The sequence below is a fragment of the Pteronotus mesoamericanus genome, unplaced genomic scaffold (assembly GCF_021234165.1).
Source record: "Pteronotus mesoamericanus isolate MK-2021 breed Mesoamerican mustached bat unplaced genomic scaffold, CSHL_Meso_final contig_90, whole genome shotgun sequence".
Lineage (NCBI taxonomy): Eukaryota > Metazoa > Chordata > Mammalia > Chiroptera > Mormoopidae > Pteronotus > Pteronotus mesoamericanus.
This window is the reverse complement of record NW_026555277.1, coordinates 12,972,373-12,978,889: the sequence shown is the minus strand read 5'-3', so window position 1 is coordinate 12,978,889 and position 6,517 is coordinate 12,972,373.

Sequence of the window (6,517 nt, the reverse complement as noted above, 5' to 3'; positions counted from 1 at the left end):
CAGTATATTCTGAGTTTCTTTTTAAAGTTGTTTTCAGTTCACTTCAAGTCCTTCGTTTTAACAGATTACAATTACAGGAGCTTCTGCTTTCATACTGCTCTAATTTGATGATATAACTGGCTCAGATGTGGTTTTCAAAATATAATTATTAAAATTGACAAAGTTCTAAGGTCACCAAGTTTTGTCCTGGGTTTTTTCAGATGACAGCCATGGCCACAGGTTTTCCTGGGACCTTGTCATTACTTTTGGTATCTCAGTCCATCACAGAACCAGGAAATCAGAAATTCAAAATTACATGACATCTTTTAAAATAGGCCCTTACAATTATTTTAGTGGCTAATTGAAATTATTTTAATTTTGGTTATGTTTATTCTGCTCATGCCATTAATTGCTTAAGACGAGTTTTCTGAATATGTAACATGATTAGCATGGGAGGATGCGTTACAGGATAGATAATATGTATAGACCAGTTGGAGTTTATAATCTATACTATCTGAGAGATAAAGCAGGACATTTGTAGTCTAAATGGTTAGGTACAAAAGCAAGTTTGTATAAATGGGAGGTGGGAAGAAAGATCTTAAAGCAATTTATTTTTTCTTATCTTAGCTACTTTACAGATGGTCTGGCAACTTGAGTCTTATCTCCTCTGGTCCTGAGGCTGCTCCTATAGATAATCCGTTCTTGGACGCTGCTCTGACCACCAGGAACAGCATCCAGAATGCTCTGCTAAGAGATATTTTTTTTCCTAGAATGCTCCCTATTTAAATTTTTTCTTCTTTTAGTTCTTGCACTTGGCTACTCAGTAGTTGAACTGGTAGTGAAAGTCTGGGGCCTGAAAAATCTTCGAAGATGATAAAAATAATAGTCATAGAAATAACGACAGGCCTCATTTATAGGAAACCTCCCAGGTGGCAGGACTCTTAAGCATTTCACATATGCTGCGTATCTACTGGTTATAAATGTGCTCCAGCTACCAACCCTCTACTCTACTTCCTTTCACAGACAAGTTTTGCCAAAGAATAATTATCACTGGCTATTCTATATCCTGACCTCCAGGATGCTTTCAATGTTTTTCTTATCTTAAAATCTCTATAAATTTTTATATGTATGAATTATATAAATAAGAAATGTATAAAAATTAAAAAGCAAAATAAAATACATTCATAATCCAACCATCCAGACATAAGCACTTAGATATATAGTTTTCCAAAAATATTCAAGCATATACAATGCATATGTATACATTGTTCCTTCACTAATGGAGTCATTCCATTAGCTGGTTTATGACTTTTTTCTACCGACAATCTGTTAGTCTCTTTCCATAATGCCAAATAGTCAACTATGTAATTTTCCTTCGTGGCATATTATCACAAGGCATGGCCAGGTACGATTTTTAAATCAATCTTACCACTGAATATTGGTTATTTTTGTACTTATTTAACAAATACTCAATAGAAATACTTTATAGTATTTGCTCACTCAATTCTTATAACACATAATTAGGCTGTATTAACATTATTGATAACAGTAATCTTTTTACTTTTGTACAGATAAAGAACGGGAGGCACAGAAGGTTTGAATAATTTGCCCAGAGTCACAGAGCTAATAACCAGCAGATGGCAACTCGGGCTTCCCGGCTCTGGGGTGAGTCCTCTTACCCACTGTGACACAGTGGCTCTCATAGGCAGTGCTGCCTTGAATGCCCCCATTTCTTGTCTTCAAAAAATCCCTAGAATGAGAATGCTGGCTTTTCCAATGCATTGGCAATTGACCTTCAAAGGATTAGTAAGAAAGAAAATCCCATGATTTTCTTTCCCATGATCTGTGTATTTCCAGGCCATAGACACTACTGGGCATTAATATTTAAAATTAACATTTAAATATCTCATGCTGTTTTAACTTGTTTCTCATCCACCATCTTCTTCATATAGTGGGCTTTCTCAGTTATCTTCCTGGAGTGCTCCACAGCATTTGATCGCTTCCTTCTCCTGCTTCCCAACTCTCCCTTGCTTCAGTGTGATTCACCCTCTGCTACTCCAACTTGCGTTAACATTCCTTCTCTGTCTCCTTCATGAAATCCTCTCTCTGACCTCCTTTTTAATTTTAGGGTTTCTTAGCTCTTCAGCTGGTTTCCCTCTCATGTTACAGTCTCATCTATTCCCATGACTTTAACGACTTAAACGCTAATGCCTAAAAATTATCTCTTCCCAGACATCTCCCCTAAATTCTAGACATATATATAACTATTAGACATCCTCACCAGGGATATTTTCCAGGATTTTTTTAAAATTTATTTTTATTGTATTTTTCCCATTACCATTTGCCCCCCTTATTCCCCACCCCAACGATTACCACACTTGTCCATGTCCATGAGTCCTTTTTCCTTTCATTCTTGATCTCTCCACCCCTTAACCCCTCCCAGAGCTATCTACTAGATATCATCACCAGGGATATTCTCCAGACTTTCTAAAACAAAATATGTTTAAAACTGAACTCACCATTCCCCCCTAAACTTGCTCCTCTTGTATTTACCATCATAATTTGATATTACCATCACATACAACCAAACAACTAACATGACATAAATTCTAGACTTAGGATGCAATGTAGGGTGATGATGAAAAGCAATGATTTTGAATCAGGTAAATATTGGTTTGAACCTTATCTATGCACCTTAAAATCTGGATGACCTTGGCAAAGTTGCTTAAACTCTCCAAACTCCAGTTTTAGTATTTATAAAATGAGGACACAAATACCTGCTTTGCGAGGCTAAGAAAATGAAATGGGATGATGTATAGTTCTTATTTGAGCTCCTGGTATATTAAAAGCATTTAATAAAGCACATTGCTATTTTGGAGATATTGTCTCACATCCAATCAGTTCCTGAATCCTGTTGCGTCCAACTCTGCAACTTCACTCCAACAATCCTTTCTCTTTTCCTCATCCCTTTTTGATACTACCTAATTAGGATCTAGTCATCTCAGCTTCAATGGTTGTGATTTTCTCTAACTTAATGATCCTTAACTTTTTTCCTGACACCAACACAAAGGATGGATGATGTTCACTTGTGAGTCACTCCCTCAGGCATAGTTAATGTTAGGTGCAATAGTAGAAGTTTAATACTCCACCCCTTTCTTTCCCATGCTGCTAGAAAATGTACTGGAATAAAAGCAAGGGTGACCTTATTAAAGAGGTTAACTTGGGTACCACATTTTCAGTAATAAACTGTTTGGAGTGCACCTGTATGCCACTGCATCAAGGTGGAAAGCTTTGTGTTAACCAGCTTCCTTTACCAATTCTCTCACCCGACTCTACCCTCCTCCTTATCAAACGGAGCTAGTTTCTAATTAAGTGCATAGATTTTACTATGTTCCCAACATTTTTTATGGGACGTAGTTCAACCCACTTTAGGCTGGCACCCAACCCTTCCCAGTTTCGGTCCTCTTCGACATCAGGCTTTTTCTTTCTATACTTCTTCACCTTAATACAGCTTATGTCTCTTAAAACAGCATGATAATACATAGGACTCTGCCCCTCACTCTTCTTCCCACTACAGTCTCCCTCAAGCGCCAGATGCTCCCCTGAATGTGCCCTTCCCCTGGGCCCCAAAGACATAGCTCTATACTGCTAAATCCATTGTGTATTTTTCCCTCAGCAGCAATGGACACCTTGAACACTCCTCTTCCTCCTAATTCTTTGGCTTTATATTTATTAATCACATTTTTGGCTTCTCGTTTCCTACCCATACTTCAATAGTCTTCTGCCAGTGCTCTTTGCTGTGCAGTTTTCTTTTCTCTGTTCTTCTGTTCTTTCTTTATATTCTACTAACTGTCTTTGGGAGATGGTCTCTACTCTTTATGGTTCCAATTACGAACTGCATGCAGACGCTGACAAATCCTCTATGGCTAAGCCTTACCTCTTTCCTGAACCCTTTATATCCAATGACTCACAGGACTTTCCCACCAAATGGTCCTGTGACACAAGCACAGTGTTCCCAGAAGGGGCACCCTCATCCCCCACACTACCCAAGCAACCTTATAAAGTTGCACGTTTCTGTAAATGTCACAACCCACCCACTTTCTTAAGCCAAAAATCTAGGAGAATCTGTATTTCACTACCTCCACTGTTTTTTGACCCTTAAATTTCAACCAGCCAGTGTACCTTGTTTATTACACCTCACAAATATCTCTAAAATCTGCCACCCATCTCCAAATGTAGTGCTACCACCTTAAATCCGTGTTGCCATTATTTTAGAATAATTTATCTCCTTCCTCTAACTTTGCTCCTCACCAACCCATTCTCCACACTCAATTAGTTATTTTACCACGACCCAAATTTGTTAATATGACCCCTAATTAAAAACTTTTCACAAGGTAAGGTCCAGACTTAACATGATTTATAAGGCTCTCCAGTACCTGGGTCTGGCCCCACGCACCAGTGCAGACTACTTGTGGAGTCCACTCTCACCGCTTATGGTCCAGCCATACTGAACTTTATTCAGCTCTTCAGGTCTCAGTTTGTTCCTGTTTTCCTTGCCTGGGATGCTCTCCTCTCCCTACTCCCTTCCTTTTCCACACTTACCGCTACTTCTGAGTTCCTGTTCTCTAGGACTGATTATGCCTCCCTGCTGTAGATTTCTAAGATCCCAGTACTGCCCCTATCAATAATCTCATTTCTTTATTAGAAGCTCTTACCAATATGATCACTAATAATTAAAGTAGATTCAAATAGGAGAACTATAAAAATGGTATCTAAATCCCTCAAACATTTATTTTAATCTAATACTTTTAAATGCACATTCACTTTTTTTTTTTAAATGTTGGGCTATGGCTTTAAATTTGGAGATGGGTCAACTGAAGATCCATTTAGTCTTTTTTTACCACAGTGCACCATGTGTAAGTTCTAGTTTCACTTTATTTAAAATGGAGTGAAAACATAAAGCCATTTGCAAGCCAGTCTAAGAGTAGACTTGTTTAAATTATTAAGAATTTTTTCAGAATCTTTTCTGGTTGCATCTTCTATATCTAATTTTTATAGAAACATTTTTAAAGATTCAACTTAGTCTTTCCAAAATATTCAACTTAATTTTCAAAGAAACAACTCTCTCATTTTATACTTTGTTTTATTGAATTATGTAAGCAATGTTTAATGATTGCATGAATAAGTCAACTGTCATACATAGTTTGGTCATAAACACAACTAATTCTTGGCAAGCATGTAATTCCACCAATGGGAGAAGTGTGCAAGCTTACCGAAGTGTAACCTACTGGCTGTGAGGTTTCACTGAGCTTTGAATAGTAATCAGTTTGTTTTACAGAGGCAATTGGGAGTACTGATTAATTTCCCAAGTCAGTCTGTTTACATTGTTATCTCTCTTCCACTTAGACGGTAAGCACTGCGAGGACAGGCGAAGCATGTGTGTCTTAGAGAAGGACAGCGTCTCTTTTTATTCACCACTATGTTTTCCACCGTGTGCTGGCCACACAATAAATATTTGCTAAAAATTGAGCACATTAGTCAATATGTAGACAACATACCCTCCTACTCTGCTCTTCCTCCATGAAAGCTCATGTGAACTGCTTTAAATAGCCTGGCTTTCCTGACTGATTTCTCCTTCCCCCGGAGCAAAATGCTTCACTTCCCTTTTTCTGTCCCATTGTAGTCTACACCTGCTGCCAGCATACCACGTTAGGGTACTGCTACTAACGTTTGTTTCAATTTCTCTTCTACCCATTGCATATGAATTACTGAAGGCAGGGCATTGTTTTTATTTTCATATCTTGTGCTTAATATATGAATGGCAGATGCTATTTTTCCAAGGAAATAAATTAATAAATAAATGAATAAACAAAATAGCTCTGCCAGGTAGGTATTCTCATCACAACTTTAGATGAGAAAGCTGAGACCAGTAAGTGTAACTATTATAAATAATATTACAAAGCAATAAATCTTGGGGTCTCCTTGGTCTTTGGACCCTAAAGCTCCTGCTGCTTTTCAACTCTATTATGTCCCCGTCAATCATCTAGTTAAGATGAAACCTCTTTTATTAATGGAACTAAAGTATTTCCTGGCCCCAATCAATTCTTCCTTGCCAGCCATTTGTGAATATTAATATTTTCTCTGCTTGATGTTTTATAGACTCATTGGGAAACAGCAAGGAGGAAGGGCAGACAAAGAATGCTTAGCAAAAAGGATATAAACTTGAGCAATAAGGAAGAGTATGTGGTTTGAATTAGAGGAATGAGGAGGCTGAGGTGGGGCAGACATTATACAAAGCATACGAGACACGAGTATACAGGTTTACCCAACGGCACTATTAACTCGTAGAGTGAGAACATTTGTATAAATTACCCATGCCATTGCTCCCCTCCATGGAGGATGCAGTGTTCCCCATGTGCGGTATGGAAAGCCTTCCTGGAGTAGATTGTTTCCAAGGGGTATCTTGAACGGTAGGGAAAAATACAGCTTAGGGTTTGGAAAAAGAGATTTAATCTTCAGGCTGAAAGGCCAGTGATAT